We start from the raw sequence: 24083 nt of genomic DNA, 5'->3' as shown, positions 1-24083 counted from the left end.
GAGTGGGCATCTTATCAAATGAACCCCTGTCCTAATGGGCCTAATTTCATGAAATCCCAGTCCTCGTTAGATTTTGGTTTTAATGGGCCCCCAATTCCTAATTAGTCACATTTCAATGGTTCTCAGTCCTAATAGACCTCAGTCCAAATACACAGGCCCTAGTGGTTTCCAGTCTTGGGCATAGTGCATGAGTCCAGATCCTGTTGCTAAATAGACTCAGTCTCATGGTTGGGTTGGGATTACATGCATGGCTTCTAATACCTTCCACAAGCCTATCATTCTACAATGTCATCCGTGTCCAGGTCAAGTCAATACCGGGTGAGTGGCTGCCAGGTAGGGGTGGGGTGAGGTGGGCACCTTGATGCAGGGGAAGGTGAGTTCCTGATGCTGATTCACACCAGTGTTGTGTGAGGATTTATCAGCTTTTGTGGTGGGGGTGGGGTGGTGTGGGTGGGGGTGGGGGTGGGGGGGGGTTTGGTGGGGGGGGTGGGGGTGGGGGTGTGTGGGGTGGTTGGGGAGGGTGCTTGGTGTTAGGTTGTTTATAGGGCGGGAGTGGTGATGGCGCGCCACTAATCCTTGACCTTACTGAACACAACCCATTATACATATAATTAGTGTTGCTTCCATCAGCCTCTTGCGATCAAACACACTATTTACATTTTCTTCATATATATTTTATTTTTCCGTTTTGGTGGACCCTAGTTTCAGCCTTGGAGTCGAAGAGGAATTTTTAGGAAGTTGAAAAGAAATCGTGTTTAGTTGAAGACGAATGTGTTCTTATATAAAAGTGAAGGAATTAACCAGACGTGTTTGATTGTTTGGGAGTCTTTATCTCACTGATGGAATGTCCCTTAGGACGGTGTTCGTGTAGGTCTGCTCGTTTTTTTTCAGCGAAGGCTACACCCGCCACCTTGTGTTGGCTGTTCTTGACCATCATATTAACAAGGCCGCTCTCTCGTGCCTTATCCACACTCCACCCCTCCAATTGTACGGTTTTGTCTTTAGTAACGGTGGTTTTCTAAGCGGCGTGGTGTGGGGAGGCCGCTGCTTCATTGTTCAGTCTTTGACGTGTAACACAAAACGTGGATATTGTGGTTTATTCACCTTTTTTTCTCTAGTTACACATGCTGTTGTTATTAAGCTCACCAATATTGGTCGCTGTCTCGTCTTTGTCTGCTGCCATTAGTGTGTAGCTGTGGTTGCCGCCGTGTTTGTTTATGTGGCGATGTGGAAATTTGTGGGTGTTAAGCTGGAGCGTTTTAGCTGTTGTTGTCGTCACCTTGTTGATGTTTTGTAGGTCGTGTTGGCTGAGGTTGTTGTTAGTGTGTTCTTAAGGCGTTATGTTCTGTCTTGGGTTCTATAGGGATTATATTGCTGTTCTTTTGTTCTTGAAAACAAAGACATAACCAATGGACTAAAACAAATATGTGAAGGTTTAAATTTTGCTGGGATAGATTTAAATAGATCTTGGGTTATTTTCTGCGTTCTTGGAGGTCAGGCCAGGTCAGGTCAGGTCAGCATAAATGGATTAAAGTCAGACTTGGGTGCGGTCAGCGGGTTCTCGAGGATCTATGTAGGCCCTCTGCTGTTTTTTATATTCGTGTAGTTATCGTTTGGGCTTAACTTAGTGAGATTAGTATAGTTTTAGATGATACCAAAATGGGAAGTGATAGAGATTTCAGACGGTGACTTTGAACTTTATCAGAATCTAGATACCTTACATGAGTGGTCATTGAGGAATTGAATTTTAATACTGATAAATGCAAGGGTACTACGGATGGGAAGACGAGTACAAACGTTTAAGTATAGCTAGGTAACTTGGAAATAGAAAACTCAGTTTGTGAAAAAAGATCTGGGTGTGTTTTGTTGGCAACGTTGAAACCTGAAGAAAACAATGTATTGGCGTTCTGTAACAAAACTAAGCAAGTTCTTGGGTTCATATCTGGGTCTGTGAGTAACAGAACTGACGTTATCTTGAAACTTTTCTGTAATTGGTGAGGCCACCAGTTATGGTGTACTTGTTATAGAATTCTTTGGAGATTACAAGAAGAATGACAAATGATCCATAATATTTGAAACCTTCATGTGAAGAAAGACTGAAAAGCTTGAGCTTACATTCATTAGAGAGTAGGCGTAGAGAGTTAGGGGGAGATATGATGAGGTGTACAAGTGGGTAAGTGGGATTAACAAGGGAGTAAAATGGAAGATGTTCTGAGCTCAGTAATAACGAAATAACTAGAACAAATGGCTAAATTAGATAAATTCGATTCAGAAAGGATATGGGCAAGCACTGGTTTATTAATAGAGTTGTGGATAGATGGAATAGGCTGCGAAGTGCTATAGTAGGATCGAGGACGCTAGGGAGCTTCAAGACGAAGTTGGATGACATGGAAGTGCTGGATGAGTGTGAAAGGATCTGCCTGTATGGGCCAGTCGGCCTCTGCAGTATCCACTTTCTTATGTTCTTATGTTAGGTGTACCGAATATACGCTAGCAGGGGTGGTCAGATGCATGGGAATACTGCCAGGTAATTGAGGTCGGAGTCAGGTGGCCTCAATACACCTGCTTCAAGTAATAATAGAGAGTGAAAAATATCGTTTTCTTAGTCAGATCTGTAGGTAAAATCCAGATACAGAAGGCTGGGTGGCCATTTAACCCAGGTTGGTGGGTCGCCCTTGACTACCAGCCAGGTTTGATGGAATTTGGGCTCATGTAATTGGAGAGATATTCTAAAATGGATTAGGGGTGGTATGTGGGACAAAAACAGCGAGTAGCATTAACGGCACTAATCCGATTGGGGTAACATCACTAGTGAGTACCCTAAGGCTCTGAATTTGGATATTACTATTTATAATATACATAAAGACATATGAAAATTTGTGACTACACTAAAATAGGGCGTGTAATTAAATCTGTGAGGCCTTCACAAAGCTACTGAAAAATGGCAGATGAAATTTAATGAGAACAAATTTAAAGTTACTTAGTCTAGGAGATGTAAGTAGAGAAACCACATATCAGATAACAACGTTGTTATAGAGAAATGCGACTGTGAAAGATTTAGGGAGTAATGATAAATAGGAATCTTAAACCAAAACAACAAGGCGTATTTGCTAAAATAAGGCTAACAAAAGTTCTTGGGTTCGTACAAAGGAGTGTTAGTAACAAGACTAGCGAGTTATCTTACTACTATCTTGCCTTGTGAACCTCACTTGGATTACGTGGTTCATTTCTGGCCTGTGCTGTACCAGGGGTTCTCACTTTTTCACCCAAGGACCCCTTATATACATAGCATACAAATATTGTCAATAATCAAAAGAGAGAATCATAGTCAAAGCATTTCTTCATTTCAACCCCAAATCAAAATATCCTGCAAATTGGAATCGATAATTCTCTCACAAACGTTAAGCCTTTTTCTCATAGACTTTTCGGAACCCAGTTTGAGAATCACTGTACAGAATGGATATATAATCCCTATAAAAGAATTCAGAGAGAATGACAAGACTAATCCGGGCATTAGGAACTTTGAGTACAAGACAGTTTAAGGATCTTAATTAGCACTCGAGACGAAGAGAGTGGCGTTATGATTGAGGTGTATATTGAAGTCAGGGCTAAACAAATTTTTTTTTTATTTATTTTTTTTTATTGGGCACTCCTAAATCCTTGTGTAAGGTGAAGGCGCCAGAAGCGTTTACAGCGTAACAGGAAGCATGCTAAGTTCATGCTTGCCTTTATGTCTCATGAGTTAAGGGCGTAGAAGCCTGAAGGTCAAGGCGTAGAAGCTGAAGAGTCAATGGTTTATGTCTAAGCAAGTTATTGAAAGCTCCAACAACTTGTCCCTGAATGCAAATTCCAAGCTTTCGATTTACAGCTGCAAGGTGAACAGGGACCAAGGGAGGCTGGGAGGTGTGTCTGAACAACTTTCCACTGGCCCGAAGGTCGATCCGTGACATCTCGTTCTTGCGAGCAAAATGACCGTTCTACCCTGAGAGGACACTGTTGTTAAAATTCCATCTCTGACAGGAAGAGACTAGACCCCTCCCTTCCCTCCCTCGAGTTCAATAAAAAGTAATAATATGTGAGATTGTGAAATGGAGTACCATCGTACGATATGTTTTCCCATGTGTTGAGGTGGGGCTTGTCTGTGGCAGCGCCTGGTTGCAGTCACCATCTGACGCTGTAAAGTAAAGTCTGGAAAGAACGTGGTCTATTATTCAAACCCTATCACATGGTGCAGTAGGTAGGATGCCTGGGCCCGACTTCGTCATAACAGCCCTGACGATAAAGCCAACATAAGCTACACGTCCACGATTCTCTTTAGGACATGGAGGCGGTCCATGGAGTCGTGGGTGCTGTTGAATGGATGGTCTGTGGTGGCCATTCCCAAATTCGCCTGAACTGCGTCCCTGCACTCCAAATTGCAGTTATTCTGAATATCCCAGCGGTCAGTGGGAGCAGTTCTCCAAAGCCCTGGACGCCATCAGTGGAGTGGTTCTTCAATCGTCAAACCGAGCTGTGAAATGGAACGGAGTTTTTTCAACAGCGAACAGGTGAAGGAGGGCCATGAAAAGTTATTTTCAACGATGCTTCACAGAGGCAGTGGAGTTTGAATTGTATCACCTGCGATATGACATGTGGTGGCAGGTTGGAGGAGAGAGTAGATGCTGACCCACGTTCATCACGCCGTGAGCCGTTTTCGATACTGCAGGACGCCCATGGGATATTGTTCAGCGTCGAATGCCTACATCAAGAGGTTTAATGACTATTCAGGTGCTGCCCATAAGTACAAGTGCGTGGATGACCTCTCTCCTCTATGACTCCAGTGTGAAGGGGGCGTTTTGGCACACCCTAGATTTTCTGGAGACCTCTTCGCTTTGGGTATCACTGAAACCAGAAAAGTTCTTGTTCTGCAGGAAAGCCGAGTTTGTGGGTTTCCTCCTGGGGAATTGGGACCTCTACCAGCCCACTGCCCAACGTCTGTCAGCCGTAAGGACTTCCCATGCCTGATCCAGCCGTAATCACTGACATCAGCTCCTGGCATGGCCTGGTTAACCAGTTGGCTCCCTTCCTTGCATTGCACCTGTGATGGAGCCCTTCCGAGCTCTCAGAAACCAGTGGGCAAGCAGGTGTATTGGGACGACCAGCTGCGGCTCCAAGTTTCCTTGAGCTCAGAACACCAACTGTCAGTTGGCGGGGACTGCGGTAATATACGACCAAATCAGGCCTACGGCAACTATCACGGATTGGAGCAGGGAGGGCGTCGACTTCGTCATCTTGCCTTAATACTGTGCCTGTGCCTCTCCAGAGACATATACTGCTGCAGGGGGGTGGTGGTTGGCTGTCGCATTAGCCGACATCTGAAACACGACCGAGGCCAAGCCTACGCTGCAGTGAAGGGGAGGCCACTGGCTGTGGTATGGTGCTTGCGCAAGGCCAGGCTGTTCCTCCTTGGCTGCCCGAACCTCATTCTGGTGACCACCGCCCCTTAGTTATTGCTGGGGGACAGAGCCCTCACGGATGTGGCAGATCCCGTCTGTTCAGGCTCAAGGAGAGACCCTGCAGTACCGGTTCATGGTCAAGTACTTGCCAGGGAAGCAGAACTGCGGCGACGCCCTATCCCGCTTCCCCTCCCTCAGGTGGCGCCCGACTCGGGGGACATGGACAAGAGGAGGACCTGTGCTACAGTGTGTGCAGTCACAATCGCAGCAGCACTGGATCGGGATGGGTGCATCACTGTGGACGAAGACACAGTGTGCAAAGCGGCTGCGGACGACAGTATACCAGATTCTGGTCGAGGTGCTGGCGGGCGACTAGCGCTAAGTCACAGGAGGTGGCTTGTTTGCGCCACATCTTCTGGTGAGGGACAGGTTGGCTGTGGTCAGGGTATGGTCACCTACCTTTTGACCTTGACCAGAGCTGCGTGCGCCTTGTCATCCCCGACCCTCCGCCACCGAAACACCGTTAACCTGCATGTGGGGCACCAGGGGCCTCGACTCAATGCTCAGGCAGGCCAGCAGTCATCTATTAACTGTGGCATGGAGGGTGACCTGCAGTATCATCGGTCCCAGGTAGCTGCTTGCAGAGATCCGCCCTTCTCAGCCTCCAGGTCGTTGTGGTCTTGACCCCAGCGCCGAACTATCGCACCAACAAGTGGTGGCCGATTTGTTGTTCCTGCAGGGGCGCACATTACCTAGCATATGCTGACCGACTCACAGGTTGGCTGGCGATCGCCCACTTCCCCAACAGGGCCACCTATGGAAAAATCATCGCCCGTCTGGGATTTACTTCACGAGGTGGGGTACCTGAGCAGATCTCCACGGATGGAGTACCAACCTTGCCAGCAGTGAGATGACAGACTTCCTCAAGTCATGGGGTCGAGGTGCGCCTTTCGTCGGCCCACTTCCCCCAGTCAATGGCAGGGCAGAGGCTGGGGTCCAAGGCCGCCAAGAGGCTCCTCCCAGGGATAACACTGGGCCCGGGGTAGCCTGGAGGAGGAGGGAGCCTGGGATATCCTATATATCCAGGCCTCCTCAATACCTGAGCTACACTTACTCTGCGGAGGGTGAGCAAGTCATCACCCAACTTGCCACCAACGCCAGCTCTGGGCAACGTTCCAATGGCCAGACAGCTCTATAAGGTGGACCAGCACTGGCGGCGGGCACTTTTACGCTATGAGGGGAGGTGTGCTTGGCGAAACCCAGGACGATGTCCTTCTGTTGCGTGGGGAGGTGTTCCTCCAGCTGGCTCCCTGCCGTGGGCACACCGGGTGCTGTGCAGGACGCAGTTACCAAAGCTCTGGGACAGGACGGTATAGTGGTGGAAGCCCGCCCTCACAGGCAGTATGCCGTCAGGTTAGTGAAGTGGCAGGGTGTCCATCCGCAACAGGCCGCCACCTGCGAAGCGTCACGCCTGTGCTTACCACTCTGGTAGTCGGTAGTGCATCAGCTATGCCTCCTGGCCCCCCTTCTGCGGTGCCCTCCCGTACCCGCGCCCTCGCTCGCACCCCGGCCTCCCCAGTCGGGCGTGGCCAGGCATGGGAGGGCCACCAGGCCCCAGGCTGGTTGGCTGACTACGTGGTGTAGATGTATGTGGTGTAAAAATTAGTTTAGAGAGTTTATTTTATTTTATTTTTTGTTTCTCCTGTTGTGTCTCTTTGTTTGATTGGTTTTTTTTTTTCTTGCATTATTGTTTTTATGAATGCATTGTTTTTCTTTTGTTAGTTCAAATGTGCATTGTCATTTCCTTTTAACTTGAGGGGGTGTGAAATGGAGTACCATCATACGATATGCTTTCCCATGTGTTGGTGGAGCTTTTCTCCTTCGGTTGCAAGGTCACCATCTGACGCTGTAAGGGTAAAGTCTGCAGAGAACGTGGTCTATTATTCAAACCTCCCTATATATACAAAGAAATACAAGAATGAAAACAAATCAATAGTGAAACGCTATATGTATGTTGTGTTGTCATGTAGAAATGAGGCAGAAAGACAGATCAGCAACCTGGGACTGTCACAATTTTCGTGATGCCATATGGCAGCAGGGTCTACCATTAGACAACACATTACGCTTCCAATATCTTCCAGGCGGTAGTACCTCCCTGTTTGGTAGCTGCCTACTACCAGCATATAAGTAGGTGTTAGCAAGTATTAAATATTAACCTAAATTTCATTACGCTGTCTCTCACGATCAGGGGCGTCCTGAGCAACGCACAACGCGATTTAACTTATAACTCGTTCTGGACTTGCAAGGTGAAATATCTGACCCTGGAACGGTGCGCCCTGAGCTTGGTGAGATTAGCTAGTGTGTTGCTTCATGGTGCGATTAAGCTAGTGTGTTGTTTCATGGTGGTTGCTAGTGTATTGCTTCATGGTGAGATTAGCTAGTGTGTTGTTTCATGGTGAGATTAAGCTAGTGTGTTGCTTCATGGTGAGATTAAGCTAGTGTGTTGTTTCATGGTGAGATTAAGCTAGTGTGTTGTTTCATGGTGAGATTAAGCTAGTGTGTTGTTTCATGGTGCGATTAAGCTAGTGTGTTGTTTCATGGTGAGATTAAGCTAGTGTGTTGTTTCATGGTGAGATTAAGCTAGTGTTGCTTCATGGTGCGATTAAGTTAGTGTGTTGCTTCATGGTGAGATTAAGCTAGTATGTTGTTTCATGGTGAGATTAAGCTAGTGTGTTTGTTTCATGGTGAGATTAAGCTAGTGTGTTGTTTCATGGTGAGATTAAGCTAGTGTGTTGTTTTATGGTGCGATTAAGCTAGTGTGTTGTTTCATGGTGAGATTAAGCTAGTGTGTTGCTTCATGGTGCGATTAAGTTAGTGTGTTTGCTTCATGGTGAGATTGCTAGTGTGTTGTTTCATGGTGCGATTAAGCTAGTGTGTTGTTTCATGGTGAGATTAAGCTAGTGTGTTGTTTCATGGTGAGATTAAGCTAGTGTGTTGTTTCATGGTGAGATTGCTAGTGTGTTGTTTCATGGTGCGATTAAGCTAGTGTGTTGCTTCATGGTGCGATTAGCTAGTGTGTTGCTTCATGGTGAGATTAGCTAGTGTGTTGTTTTATGGTGCGATTAAGCTTAGTGTGTTGTTTCATGGTGAGATTAGCTAGTGTGTTTGCTTCATGGTGCGATTAAGTTAGTGTGTTGTTTCATGGTGAGATTAAGCTAGTGTGTTGTTTCATGGTGCGATTGCTAGTGTGTTGTTTCATGGTGAGATTAAGCTAGTGTGTTGTTCATGGTGAGATTAAGCTAGTGTGTTGCTTCATGGTGAGATTAAGCTAGTGTGTTGTTTCATGGTGAGATTAAGCTTGTGTGTTGTTTCATGGTGAGATTGCTAGTGTGTTGTTTCATGGTGAGATTAAGCTAGTGTGTTGTTTCATGGTGAGATTAGCTAGTGTGTTGCTTCATGGTGCGATTAGTTAGTGTGTTGCTTCATGGTGAGATTAAGCTAGTGTGTTGTTTCATGGTGAGATTAAGCTAGTGTGTTGTTTCATGGTGAGATTAAGCTAGTTTGTTGCTTCATGGTGAGATTAAGCTAGTGTGTTGTTTCATGGTGCGATTAAGCTAGTGTGTTGTTTCATGGTGAGATTAAGCTAGTGTGTTGTTTCATGGTGCGATTAAGCTAGTGTGTTGTTTCATGGTGAGATTAAGCTAGTGTGTTGTTTCATGGTGAGATTAGCTAGTGTGTTGCTTCATGGTGCGATTAAGTTAGTGTGTTGCTTCATGGTGAGATTAAGCTAGTGTGTTGTTTCATGGTGAGATTAAGCTAGTGTGTTGTTTCATGGTGAGATTAAGCTAGTGTGTTGCTTCATGGTGAATTAAGCTAGTGTTGTTTCATGGTGAGATTAAGCTAGTGTGTTGTTTCATGGTGAGATTAAGCTAGTGTGTTGTTTCATGGTGAGATTAAGCTAGTGTGTTGTTTCATGGTGAGATTAAGCTAGTGTGTTGTTTCATGGTGAGATTAAGCTAGTGTGTTGTTTCATGGTGAGATTAAGCTAGTGTGTTGTTTCATGGTGAGATTATTAGTGTGTTGTTTCATGGTGAGATTAAGCTAGTGTGTTGTTTCATGGTGCGATTGCTAGTGTGTTGTTTCATGGTGAGATTAGTTAGTGTGTTGTTTCATGGTGAGATTAAGCTAGTGTGTTGTTTCATGGTGAGATTAAGCTAGTGTGTTGCTTCATGGTGCGATTAAGCTAGTGTGTTGTTTCATGGTGAGATTAAGCTAGTGTGTTGTTTCATGGTGCGATTAAGTTATAATAATAATAATAATAATAATAATAATTAACGGTTTATTGAAAAGTTCTGCAGCCCGAAGGCTGAAAATATACATTGGACATAAATGACTTATTACATACATTGGTGGTTTAACAAAGCCTTCATTAGAAAGGTGAAGGAACATACAGTGAACAAACAGATTAATGTAGGTGTTGAACAGCAAACACGTAGTGTAGTAACTCCCTCCCAGATGGTGTTAGGAGGGACCTCACGTGAGTAGTAGTTCCCTCACAGATGGTGTTGTGAGGGGCTCACGTGGTGTAGTAATTCCCTCACAGATGGTGTTATGAGGGGCCTCACGTGGTGTAGTAATTCCCTCACCGATGGTGTTATGCGGGCCTCACGTGGTGTAGTAATTCTCACAGATGGTGTTATGAGGGCCTCTCACGTGGTGTAGTAATTCCCTCACAGATGGTGTTATGAGGGCCTCACGTGGTGTAGTAATTCCTCACAGATGGTATTATGAGGGGCCTCACGTGGTGTAGTAATTCCCTCAAAGATGGTGTTATGAGGGGCCTCACGTGGTGTAGTAGTTCCCTCACAGACGGTGTTCTATGGTGAGGTGTGGTCCCAGGCCTTCCTATCGTAGACGGGTTAACACTTCGCTGGTTGTAGGGTCGGGCCGTTATCACTGGGTACCTGGGACCTCACTGTGTGAAAGGTCAACTTGGGTACCACTGTTACTGTGAGTTGTTCTCACCGACTTAAGCACTGTTCACCACTGTTCACCTCTGTTTAACACTGGTTCCATTCCTTTCCTAAATGAAATAGTAACTTCTGGCGTGAACTTGTTGATATTCCGGTGGGGAGGAGGGTTCAGGGGAGGGAGTTGGTATGGGCCAACTAACAGTTGACCTGGCTGCTCCGAGGAGCGCCAGGTACGTCTTGACCCTTCGGTGGTCAAGTTAGTGTATTGCTTCATGGTGAGATTCAGAGAATGTGTTGCTTTAGGGAGATGTTCAACAAGTGTGTTGCTTAAGGTAGAGGTTCATCAAGTGTGTTACTTGTAGGTGGTAGGCAGCTATTAAACAGGAGGTATCTACTGCCTGGGAAGATATTGGAAGCATAATGTGTTGTCTAATGGTGGACCTTGCCATATGGCATCTAAAAATTGTGATAAGCCGCATTATCTCACTCTTGATCCATTTTTCGTTTTTGTATAAATTTTTGATTATTTTATTTTTATTTTATTATTATTATTATTATTATTATTATTATTATTATTATTATTATTATTATTATTATTATTATTATTATTATTATTATTATTATTATTATTATTATTATTATTATTTTTATTTTATTATTATTATTATTATTATTATTATTATTATTATTATTATTATTATTATTATTATTATTATTATTATTATTATTATTATTATTATTATTATTATTATTATTATCATTATCATTATCATTATTATTATTATTATTATTATTATTATTATTGTTATTATTATATTTTCGCCGCCAGGCCCCGATGTGGGTCAGTGACCTGTGCTTAGGTGGGCTAATCATAAAAAAAAAAAGCGAATTTCAGCTACTTCGAAATCGTACCGGGGTAACTTATTCTCACTCGGACGTGGCCACTTCTTAACTAGATTTAACTAGCAGGAAACGAGTCTAGAATCAAAATAAGACATATAACTTATAACTATTTTTTATCCGCATAAAAAGATCCTATAAATTGTGTTTGCTAACTTATGCGACAAAAAGTAGGTTAAAGGGTTCAGTGAATAGCCCTGTGTACCGTCGTGCTTTACGCTTGTCGACTTATCATGGGTGTCCCTGGTGTAGTTTCTCACTCTCCTCCCTCCAGCAAAATGAAAACCTCAAAAATACCCTGCTGGACAGGTTGAGTGGCGGAGGGGGAGGCAGCAGGACCTGGAGTCTCGGTCCTGCTGGCCATTAAATGTTTTGTTAAGTTCTGAAATTCTCATATCTTCTAAAGAACAGTAGATTATTTTTATGAGCCATTTAAGATTCCATTGCTTAAAAGGGTTGAAGAATGAATGTAAAGTACAGTACTAGTTAAAAAGTTGAATTCGTGCTCTGCTGTCGTCACGAGTCTACACCTTACACCACGATACTTACAGAAATATAATTCTATATAACATACTAAGTTTATATAACTGATATTGTAAATTATAAAAGCAAGCATAATAATACCTATTGCTCACGTGGTATGCGGCGACCAAGTGGCTACAGCTCTGCCTCCTGCCTTGTGGAACCCCAGTTCATCTTCGCTTGTGGATGAGTACCAACTTACATTTGGGGAATTGAAAGCTGTTGAGTGCAGTGCCTACCACACAACCTTCTTGTGTACCAAAGGTTGTATCAGTGCTGTATCATGCACTTGTGGAAACCCACTGTCACCGCCGCAGGATTAGTGTTGATACTGTATCACATTGTAGGGTATCGAGATATTAATGTTGTCTAGCACTCAGGATGGAAGGAAACACTAATGTGGTTTTCTTTGTATAATATATAAGTTATATGAAGACAGTCTGGTGCTGGAGATGCTGTGTGGTGGGGAGCTGCTCAGTAGAAGACGTTCGTGAGGTTGGAAGGAGGTAGATGTGCAGGAGCTGTTAGAGAAGATGTTTGTGGCTTCCTGGTTGAATAAATGTAACAGCTAGGAGCTTGCTGGAGGAGGTGTTGCTTGTTCAGGAAAATTGGCAGAATGAGTTGGTTGGTGAGGAAGCTCAGAGAAGGACATGCTCGCTGGGCGGAGCGAGGACCGCCAGGCAGGCGAGGGAGAAGCGAGGGCTGCCAGGCAGCGGCGGAGGAGGAGGTGTTTGTTCAAGAAGATTGGTCAGAATGAATCTCAATGGAGAGACAGAGCTATATAACAGTAGCCAGCAGCCGGAGTCATGTTGGGAAAACCTGAGAAGTCCCCGCCTGGCTCGGTTAGATAATGGGCGGGCATTGGAATTCAGATATTTTTGTTGCGAAGACGGTAGCAGCTATGCAGTTTGTAGAGACGTCCATCTACAACATTTATGTTTGCTCATCTGTCTCGCAAAACTAATGCAGGTGTTGCCTGGCACTTGAGGTGCGTGTGTGTGCGTTTTTCTTTACTTTTTACAGATAATTAGCAATACTAAGAGATATGAACTTAATGATAGATTTTCTTAACAACAAAACTACCCGACGGAAAAGCTTGCACAGTGAGTTGTATTTTTACTTAAACAATGTAATGGGTCATCAGATTGAAAATTTAATTCCATCCGATTCGTAATTATCGGCAATTTATATATCAGAGATGAAGTTGTTATTGAGTTATTATCTGTCACAAACTAAACCCCCAAAAGTGAAATAATGTAAAAAATATCGATGCACCTGAAGATTAGCCAGCAGTTTATTTTGCCTTAAGATTAACAACTTAACGGTAACTTAATCATCTTAACATAATCTAACCTCACCCCTTCCAGGTAACGTTAGGATGATTGATCATCAGGTGAAACAAGTTTGGGACTATTCAGTTATTAAAAAATGACTGGTAATAGTATATGTAGGATCGTGTTATATTAATATGGGTGATTTCATGCACTCCAATTATGGTATATAAATGTGCTAGTTGGTTAATATCACCGTGCATTTGTTATTGACCTAGAATAAAGACACAAACGAGTTCTCTCACTATGTCGGTATTAACCGTTATGTATGCCTAACATTGTCACCAGCGCGAGACCTTAAGCTAATAGTGTTGAAGGCCGACAATTTTTCATTGCATAAATTAGTTAATGTTTGAATAAAGTGTGAAGAAATAGGAGGAAGGCTGACAAGTGGCCAGTTTATCTTCAAAAGCCATTTTTTTAATAAAACAATATTTACCGATTATAAACTAGTGTGCCATACGTTATTACTGTTAGTAATGTAAAACTGAATACTCATTACTGGTATTAAGCGCTTAAATGTAGCGCCTCTTGAAGGCGACAAGTGATATTATACTTGGTGCACGATTTCCTTGTTGATTATTGCAAGGTAAGTCACTAAACAAAGACAGTTCAATTTGCAGTTTATTCTGTTGTATCCACTGTCCCTCACGGGCCCTCAGGCCTTGAGACCCAGTTTCACTTTTTTGATCTGAGTTGCTTCAAATTGTTTTAGCCACTCTAGAGCCTATTCCCAAGCCATTGTTGTCATTATGCTGGAAACATGTTGATCTGGGATTATGCCATTTTTCTTTCTCATGACTCCTGGAACGCGGGATACAGGACCCTCTGTTCGATTCAGGGCGCTCCTTAATCACCCAGCTGTAAATGAATGCTGTCGTATGCAGTACCTTGTGTACCAAAGGCTTGTGTCACGCTGTCTCTGGGCAGTCATACCTGGGACACGCTCACAGTATCTCCGGACTGTTGTCACAGTAGTAGAAAATGTAGAAGGACGTCTCTGGTCTTGTTACACAAATGTGAAGGAATGGGGTGAGATGTTAGGGTTAAGCTAGCCCATGTCTCCTTTATGGAAAAACTAAAACAAACGTATCCCGCGCTATGGGGCAGAGGGGGTCCTTCAGTTCCTTAGGCGAGAGTGAGTTATTTGGTAAAAATAGGCAAGACTGCACATGATTACTGCCTCTGCCAGGCGGTGTTATGCTTTAGATATTCTACAAATATTCTCATACTAATGAATAAATTTATTTACTAAGGAGTAAAATATATTCTGTTACAAGGACAACGTTTTACTTCATAACAATGGGATCGTGCACAGCCCAATAATTTCTTCAGTCACGTGTCACAACATGAATCAAGCGTTCACTGCTATATTTATAAATTATATTCATGCGTGGTTATATTCAGACTCACAGATACTCACAGATGATCTTCTGGAAGAGGCTCCGCCTGTGACTCCAGCTCAATAGCTTCTCTCTACTCAGACGGTGGCTGCGTGTGGCGGATATTTGTGCCCTATAATTATATACTTGTTCTTGATTTTTTCAGTATTTATCTGATTTTGATTCAAACTTTTCCACCGTCTCCACATTCACTACCCTCCAGGTAACCCATTCCAGTTGTTGACAATCCGACTCGGAACGAATGTCTTCTGAGATTTAGCCTCGCTCTTGTTTTGTAGATCTTCTTTGTGTTCCCCAGGTAGTGTCAGCCTCCTCATCTGGAACATTCCTGCTGTACATGCCTGGTCATATATACACACACTATCTTGTATGTTTCACTTGGTCCTACGAGATCTTCTTTACGCCAGTGTCGGTAACTGTAATTTCCTTAGTCTTTCCTCATAAGATAAATCCTTGATCTGTGGTACTAATTTGGTAGCCCTCCTCTGTACATTCTCTACTGCTTCAATATCCTTAATGAGATATGGGCACCAAATTTGATTAGCATACTCAAGGGTGTGGCCTAACCAGAGCAGTGTACAGAGCCTTGAATATAGGTGCATCCAGATGAACAAAAGTTCTTCTAATAATGCCCACTATTTTATTAGCCTTGTTGATTTTCTCAGCTAGATGGTCAGAAACGTCAGCTTATCATCGATGACTACCCTATATCCTTCTCTCCAGTGGTCTTCTTGATCGTGGTGTACATGTGATATCGCTGGTAGAGCAACTTTTGTTCTTCCTATCCTCATGTATTTACTTTTTCTGGGTGAAATTTCAGCATCCACTTCTCAGTCAACCCCTGATCCCATCCAGGTCCTCCTGCAGCATGTCACAGACTCCATCTCGTTCTATTTTCTAAAATCTTTGTATCATCCGCATATAGATATACCTCACTGTCGTGTTTAATTACCTCAGGCAGGTCATTGATAAAAGGACAAACAGCAGGGGCCGAGGACAGAACCCTGAGGACCCCCACTAGTGACCTCTCTCCAGTCAGATACTTCTCCATTTACCACAACCTTCTGTTTTCTCTTAGTTAAAAAATCCTTACCCAATCAAGATATTTTCCATCAATGCGATAACTAGATGCTTTTCTAATAGTCTCTTTTGGGTACTCTATCAAAGCCTTCATGAAGTCACAATGTACTATGTCCACAGCCTGACTGTCATCGATAATTTCCGTCCACCTGTCTAGTACCTAATCAACTGTAGGACTGTTGACCTGCCGGAAATGAAGCCAAACTGTTTATTACTAAACAATCCATATTTTTTCATATTGGATATCATCTCTTCCGTAATATTGACTCCATTAATTTGCAGATTACACTAGTAAGACTGACTGGCCTGTAGTTTTCCTGGTTCACTTTTACTTCCCTTCTTATAGATAGCTGTGATATATGCATTACGCCAGTCCTCAGGTATATTTCCTTCTTGAAAAGAGTTTTCAACAAGATCCTCAGAGGCTGAAGTAATTCTCCATCATCTTAATGACTCTTGGATGTAACCCATCTGGACCAGGAGACTTTTGTCTTTAAATTTTTGAATCTCCTTTCTTATTTTGCCCTCGGTTATCTCCAGGTGTTGAAGAGCTGGCACGTCTTTCTTGTTGGCTGTTGGTATCCCCCTATCTGGTTCCTGAGAAAAACTCGTGAGAATTGCTCTGAGTACATCTGCCCTTTCTTGATCATTCACAGTCCTCTGTAATTTTCCTCATCCTTGTAAGATCTGCAATTCTAGCTTTTGTTCTTGTTTTTGTCTGTGCATACTTCCAGAACACTTTTGGATTTGCCTTAACATTTTTCGTCATCTCTTGTTCTTTGCGTTTCAAATGTTTCTAGTTTCAATCTGACCTGGTTATTTAATCTCCTGTATTCCTTTTCAGTTTCAGATACATCTCCCTTGTGCATGTCTTTCATTGAACTTCGTTTTCATATTTTCAGTCTCTTCATGTGATATATATAAAATGCGATATATTCATATGTACTATATTCATACAATTAATTTACATCTTTCGAAGAACTTACCTCATGTGTAATCGTAGTTCGGTGGATATATATTAAATTAAGATAATAATTTTAACAAATTCGTCTATAGCGGTCGACAGAAGCTTGCCCCTCCTTTGAGTTAATGAAGGTTGTTTTATCAGTCTGTTATCCTCGTTTAAATGAACGTGAATAATTAATAATGAATCATTATGGTTTCAGTAATGTGACAGGTCACTGAGGTTATTAGTTGAGGCATATCATGTAATCCACCTCGTTACTGCTCTTCGCCAATTCATGCAGTGATGCCGTCGTTCAGTTCATTTCGATGTAATAGGGTAGCTGATTCATCGTGTTTGTAGTGGTTTCGTTTTATCTTTAAACTCTTCTACTTCTTCTATCCGTTCTCCTCCCTGTATGTCACAAAAATAGTTTAGGAGAGTTTGGGTGGTTGGTTTGTTTTGTGTTCAGCAGGATACAGACTTCACCTGTTCTTGGCTCTAATGTGTAGACATGCTCCCCACTTAGAGAAACACAATATCCTTGAGAAAAGCCAACTATACTACAGTATTCCTCCTCAATCCTGTGCTCAGGGTGGATGAGACAGCCGTGAGTAACGGCACAAATAAAATAAAATGATGGGTGGTGGTAGGGATGGGTTTAACCACACAGCCAGAGGAGGAAGTGTTAAGTGTAGGACGCTTTTGTTTTCTTTCTAGACTGGTTGTTTGACGTGCCAAAACTCGCTTGTACCCGGTGCTGCTCCTGAGAATGTTTAAGAGGAAGGATTGTCGACAGTAGTCATAGAGTGTAGGCGACTTTGTGTACAAAGTTTTTGTTGTTTAGTTTCAACTGGAGTGATTAATATAGCAGAAATTCAAAAGAATCATGTATTTTATCGTAGTTATGTTTTTATAGTTGAAAATGCGTCTGGCAAAGTGTTTTGAATGGTACTGAAAATTTAAAGCCCATCCTCAGAAAACAGCACCCTCAACATAATTATGCTTTTATTGTCGGTAAATTATAGGGGTCAACATCACCTCCTCTTGATCACCCCTGTTGCGTCCGCCACCCCTGGCAGTGTATCATCTAGGATGAGAATATTTTTTCTTCTGATTTTAAAAGATTTTTAACTCTTGCATGTTTCAGAGGCAACGGGGCATAGCACTCACTTCCTCCATGTAAGCTCATGATGGACGCCGCCTCCTGTAGAGTTATGAGTCAGTGTAAAATAGTATCTATTACTTTTAAACGTCTGGACAACGTCTTGTCGTTATCTTCTGCTGACTTGTTGGTCACTTGGGCTTTTTTTATTATTGTAGTGTTTGGGTGAAGGAAATGGAAAGATTCTTCAAATAAGTACTTTTTATTTTGCTAGTACATGGGCTCATAAACACGTAATTGAGGGCTAGATATCTGGATGATTGTGTGGCAATGATTCCTTTGCTTGTCACATGTTACGCTGCCGGAACTATACTGAGGCAGGTGACGCCGTGCATCCTATCCACGACACACACACACACACACACACACACACACACATATATGTCTGCACTCTGGAGTCAAGACTGCTTGTAACTTAAGACATAATCCTTCGTAGATAAAGTGTTAGGTGAGGGTTGTGTGGACTTGACCTTGTTACGCCTGGTTACCCACACGTGTACTGACTTGACTTGGCGTGGGTTAATTTGGTTTATTGGCTTAAGGTGTTAGTATTAAGGTGAAGTAGGTTAATCTGGTTACTTAATATTAAGCCAGACTGACTTTTAAATGGTTTATACGTGTGGGAAGGTTGTAGGAGATTGGGAGTCAAAATGGTCTTGGGAGCTGACACAAAATGGTAGTGGAAAATTGGTGGTTTCTTATGTTATCTTACTGTGTGGCTCAGTTTGTGTGGTTGTGTTGTGGTAATGACCTTGGTGGTGTTGTGGTGTCTCGATATTGGTGGTGGTGGAGGTGTTGTTTCGCAAAGGTTTCCTACAAGGGCTGGTGATGCATTCTCAGTGTCCGTCAAGGTTGATGTTCCACAAGTTGGTTTCGGTCATAACTGATGTCCAAACATCATTGGCCCTTAGACCTCCAGTAATATGTTTTTTTAATTCAGGTGAACAACTCAGTGTTTGGGTTCCAGCTGTGTGGGTTTAAGGACCTGTCTCGTAAATAAACTGGATTAATTCAAACGACGCACTGAAAGATTCAGACACGAAGAGAAAGACGAAAATAATAGTAGTTTATATTAATACATTTGTTGTTTTATTTTAGTTTTATGAAATGTTTTGATTTTTTAGTTATGGAGTGTATTATGTGGCCGGCCTACTAGACTACATTATTTATGTTATAACAGTGAACTTTGTTTCCTGGATCATTTGTTGTTTCTGACATATGTAGTGTGTGTGTGTGTGTGTGTGTGTGTGTCCTGTGTGTACACCACGAGCGTCCTAGTCATGTTATGTTATTTAAACACGTCACACACACACACACACATATACAGAGTCCCAGAAAATGACTTCGTGGGTACGGGAGGCGGAGGTGCTTGGGGAGGGTAGGAGGAGAGTGGGGAGCAGGCTGGCAACCTCCACCCTCCTCAGCAAGCGTCCTCGTACGCCCTCCCTCACATCAGCTGGGGACCTCTTCCCTTGTTGACCAACGCTGTTACTCAAAGGTTCATTCCGTAAAATTCTTTTCCCTTAACTGGAGATGTGAGAACGCATCCAACTGGCTCAGATAAGCTATGGCACAAGTATGGTGGTCAAATTTGAGTGTAAATTGTACTGAGACTATAGCAATACTTGCGTTCTCTCTCCTGAGTTTGGGCGAGCAATATGTCACAGGATTTATTTATTTATTTTGAAAATCCGAATACACAACCAGTCATTTTACAGGTCCACTGAGACGTACGCGCCATCACTTCTCCTTAAGAACACAAGTGTCACGCCCAACAACCATCACTGCCTGGAGATTAAGGAATAAATCAACATCTACTTAATATAATTTTTAATTGCATATTATTGTTTCTGTCTGAAGCACAAACTAGTTAAGCATTTGTTTGTTTGGCACGTAGTCCAAAGCTACTGTCTTTGTTCCTCGTGGTGTCACCAGCTAGGCCACACGTCACCACGCTGCTACTGACGTCACCAGCTGTCTGTGACGTCAATAACAGACAGTGACGTTACCAGGTTGACCTTGACGTAACCAGACGGGTATTGTGACGTATTAGCAGGCTGTGACGTCACCAAGTTGGATGTGACGTCACTACCCGGCCATGACGTCATCAGGGAGTCAGCTTGCTTACTTCGCCTGAGAAAGAAAAGAACATCGGTGGTACTTAGTTTTCCATCTCAGCGAGAGAGACCCAACATTATCTGTAAGTAGTGTGACCCAAAATGACCCAGAATATACCATTGTGAATCAGTATGTATTATGAGCCAGCATGACAATTATAACCCCAGGATGACTCAGTATGACCCATGTAACTGAGCATAACCCAATATGACCCAACATGACCTACCTGAAGCAGGAGATGGGGTTGAAGTAGCATTGGTGGTAACGGATCTGCCTCTTGATGGTGGGCAGTTCACCGGGAAGGCCAGAGAGTGGCACGAACATCCTCTTCCTCTTAACTCTTCTTTCTCCCTGCTGCTGTTGTTGTTGTTGTTGTTGTTGTTGCTGCTGCTGCTGCTGCTGCTGCTGCTGTTGTCTCTATCAGGACTTTCTTGAGGTAGTTCCTGCCACGAGTCCTGCAGTTCCGACGCCACCTGAGCCAGAATCAGGTCTTTCAACGCGGCTATTTCCTGAGGGAGAAAAACATCCATTGTAATAATGTGTGTGACAGGGCCGAGGAGTCTCTTGCATTATTGACTCTGGTATACTACCTCCTCCTCCTCCTCCGATGATTATATTTTGTATCCTGTTTGTAGTTAAGAAATGATGCGAATTTGAATAGTTAGAACGAATATATTAATATCACGAACTTGCTGATACTGTGACTTATCTTGATGTAAGGAACAACTTACAAGAAAATGATCCCATGTGTTTAGACCCACAAGTTTATTGTTAACAATATGCTTTTTGCGTTTCGATACAACAAAGTCAAGGACTTGAGAATACACAAAATAAGAAAATAAAGTGATCACAAAAAGTGACAGCTCGTATATCCGTAAGTTGTAACATTTATCTCGCTCTTAGGGGGTGGCCTCCTTCCTTACCTCTGCCCCCCAGTAATCTGCTCTAGATGAAATACATGTGGGTTAGAAATACCGGCATTCAAAACCTCCCTGAGTATATCTCGAGAGAACTGCCTCTTATACCCGGTGGGGCAGAGGTGGTGGGGAAGAGTTCTTTCCCTATACAGTAATACGCCCCTGCCAAGTCTCCTGCCTGGGGCCATAATATATTCAGTTACTTACACAAAGCGTCTCTACCTGTGTACACATGATGAAAAAGTATCTTACCACTTTTGTGTGAAACAATATAACACCACGGACTAGTCATATTAGTCATTTGAAATTCATCGGACCCATCCAGGAGGATACATTTTATACCGTGTGTACACCTGTGATATAATTCCAATTTCAAGTGTACAATACCATACTGCCTCCTATACACGGTATATGTATACAGTATATATAATATAATAATAATAATAATAAACGGTTTAATAATAGAGCGTAAGCCGGTGGCTGAAAATATACAGTACAAACTTACATTTGATTTAGACAAAATGATATGCGTTGAATACATTTACAGGGCTGTACAGTACATAAATCAGGAGTTGTTTATTATTTTAACAAAGATGGGATGGCGCTATTCTTATATCTATCGGTGTGGGCTCTATGAGCAGAATTTTGTTGTAGTAGCGGACAGCGCGAGGGTGGGGATTGCCGATGGCAGGAGGTGGCGATGACGAGGATGGTAATAGTCCACTGCCAAACCTTGCTAGTGCTTGGTGGTGGAGGTCACTGAGGGATGGCATTTCCAGGGTGGAGAGAGCGTTGATGTAGCCGAGTAGTCTGGGCCGAGCATGATTCTGCAGGCCCTTTTTGTACCTTCTAGCTGACGTTGTTGGGTGGAGTTGAGGAAGACGACCAGGCTGGTGACGCATACGTTAGTTTGGGGAGAATAAAGGCGTTGTAGATAGTCTTCAGCTCTGGCGTGGGTGTCCTATGACCTAAGTCGTCGTAGCATGGAGAGTCGGTACGAAGCTGCCTTTGATTGTGTTGTTTACGTGGGCCTTCTAGTCCAGTTTGTGGTTTAACACCCAGGAGTTTGGCAGACTGCACTAACTGGAGAGGATGGGCACCCACTGTGACTGCTGGAGCTTGCACTGGAGTGGTGGCGGTATTGATGTGCATGACTACGGTTTTGTGTGGTTGATGGTGACCTGTTCTCCAGTCCATGCCTGTAGCCTGTCCAGGTGCCTTGTAGCGATGAGTAGTCTGGTGCTGTGTTGTCCACTGTAACCCCACAGTGCAGTCATCTCCGCATTTCCAGATGTGAGAAGTGTCCGATAGAGCGTCGTTGATCAGGATGAGGAAGCACAGTGGTCCCATCTTGGTCTCCTGGGGAACCGCAGGTGAGGTGTTGAAATGTGGAGACAGAACCCTGATACCTCACTGCCTGACGACGCCCACTCAAGAAATCAGTGAGCCATGAGACCAGGTTGGTGGGCAGCCCTAGGTAATGGCCTTGTTGATAACAGTGCAGTGATCAACAAGGTCAAAAGCCTTCTGAAGTCAACAAGGGCAACGGCCAGTGATGTCTTACGTTTCTGCAGGTTTTTGTGCAGGAACCAGAAACTAACAAAGCAGTGTGATGTAGAGGAGGTCCTCATATTGCCAAATTGCTGTGATCAATTGACTGATAGATTCTAGCACATGCCCACTAAAACAAAGTCTTCACAGAGTAGACTGGGTATGGGGGTAATGGCAACTGGCCTGAGGTCGTTAGGGGACTGTGTGGTGACTCTGGGGATAGGGGTGACAAATGCGGTTTTCCATTCATTAGGGCATTTGCTTTGTCTGGAGGATGCAACACAGAACAGAGGGGGTGGGCAAGTTTGACTGCAAACTCTTGTATATTTTGATTGGGGTCAATTGGGGTCGGAGCGTTTGGATTTAACTTTCAGGAGTTTGTTGGCAATTTCAAATGGTTGAACACTGAGAGGGGGGAGGGGAAGGCTAAGTGCCGGGAGGAGAATGAGGTCAAGACTGCAAGGTGGCGACATATGGTAGCAAAGTGGTTATTAATTATCTCAGCTGCCTCCTCACTAGGTAAATGTGAGATGAAAGGAAGTGTGGGAGACTGACGGTTAAGACCACAGCGATCTTTACCTTGGAGTACCACTGACCGATGCCGACTTCTTGAGGCCGTGCACTTTCCTGGGATAATAAGACTTCTGGCTGACTTGACTTCCCTGATGACCTGGTTACGTAGGCCTATGTGTCTATAATATGAGCCCGTCTGACAGCAACACTGAAATAGCACTGTTTAACGCAGTAACTGATTTTATTATTATGGTTGAATTATTGGTCAAGGCTAGACTGTAGAGACTTTAAGGCTTTCAAAATAGATTGAACAACTTATGAAAAGGAACACACAGACACACACACAAAATACGATGTGAAGTTGTGAGAATTTAGTATGAAATCTCCATTGAGTCGAAACGTTGATTGTCAACATTGAAGACTACGAATTTAAAACTTTAATGAAGAAGTTTTATCGTAACATAAGCTAGCCTAATTTTTCCTAATTTTAACGCAAGTTAAATAATGTAACTCAATCTATCCTCTTCCATCCTTACTTAAGATGGTTAGGTTGAGTGAGTTGTCTCCTGTCGACTGGTGTTCAGCAGCGTGAGGGAGGAGTGAGTCAGCGGAGAAGCGGAACCTCCTATTTGGAAGTCACTGTTTTACGTTGACTTAATAGTTAAATCGTCAACTTCACAATATTAAATTCGTGTTGCCGATGTTAGTACCACATATAGTAAATATTTTTTGCGCCTCATCTATTTAACTCATATAATTTTGAAAATCTAAATACAGTACAATTAAACAGTAGAAACAATGGTCCTATCATTATTAATTTTTATTTGACTGTACTGCCATATTTGTGTTAAGGTCTCAGATATGAATGACTATTACCGTAACTGAACAGCCGAGAACCAGGAGTAAGTAGAGATGTTCAGGTGAAGCGGCGTAGAAGACGATTAATGAGTGTTGCACCGAGTGGCTGTGAGTCCTTCCCTGCGTCACTAAGTTCGGCAGTTGGGCTACAAGTTGGGCAGCGCCAATCTAGAGGAAGTCTCACTAATTACATCCCACTTGGTTATATCATTTTGTCTCCAACATTATTGGAAATTCCGTAGTTGTGGGTAGGTGGTGGCGGGAGTGGTGGTGGTGTGTAGAGGTGGTGGCTTCGTGGTGGTGGTGTTATGCGATGCTAATGATGGCGTTATGTGGCGGGAGTGTGTGTGTTATGGTGATTAGTAGTAATCTAT

The 24083-nt window shown here is 43.3% G+C and overlaps 1 pseudogene; it reads right to left on the bottom strand.

Annotated features, from left to right (window-relative positions):
• Window positions 1–20092: 20092 nt before the first annotated feature.
• On the bottom strand, window positions 20093–20379 carry LOC121858859 (annotated as a pseudogene).
• Window positions 20380–24083: the final 3704 nt, after the last annotated feature.

Source organism: Homarus americanus, unplaced genomic scaffold (assembly GCF_018991925.1).
Source record: "Homarus americanus isolate GMGI-L3 unplaced genomic scaffold, GMGI_Hamer_2.0 scaffold49637, whole genome shotgun sequence".
Lineage (NCBI taxonomy): Eukaryota > Metazoa > Arthropoda > Malacostraca > Decapoda > Nephropidae > Homarus > Homarus americanus.
Note: the sequence above shows the minus strand (reverse complement) of the source record. Positions and strands in the feature narration are given on the sequence as shown.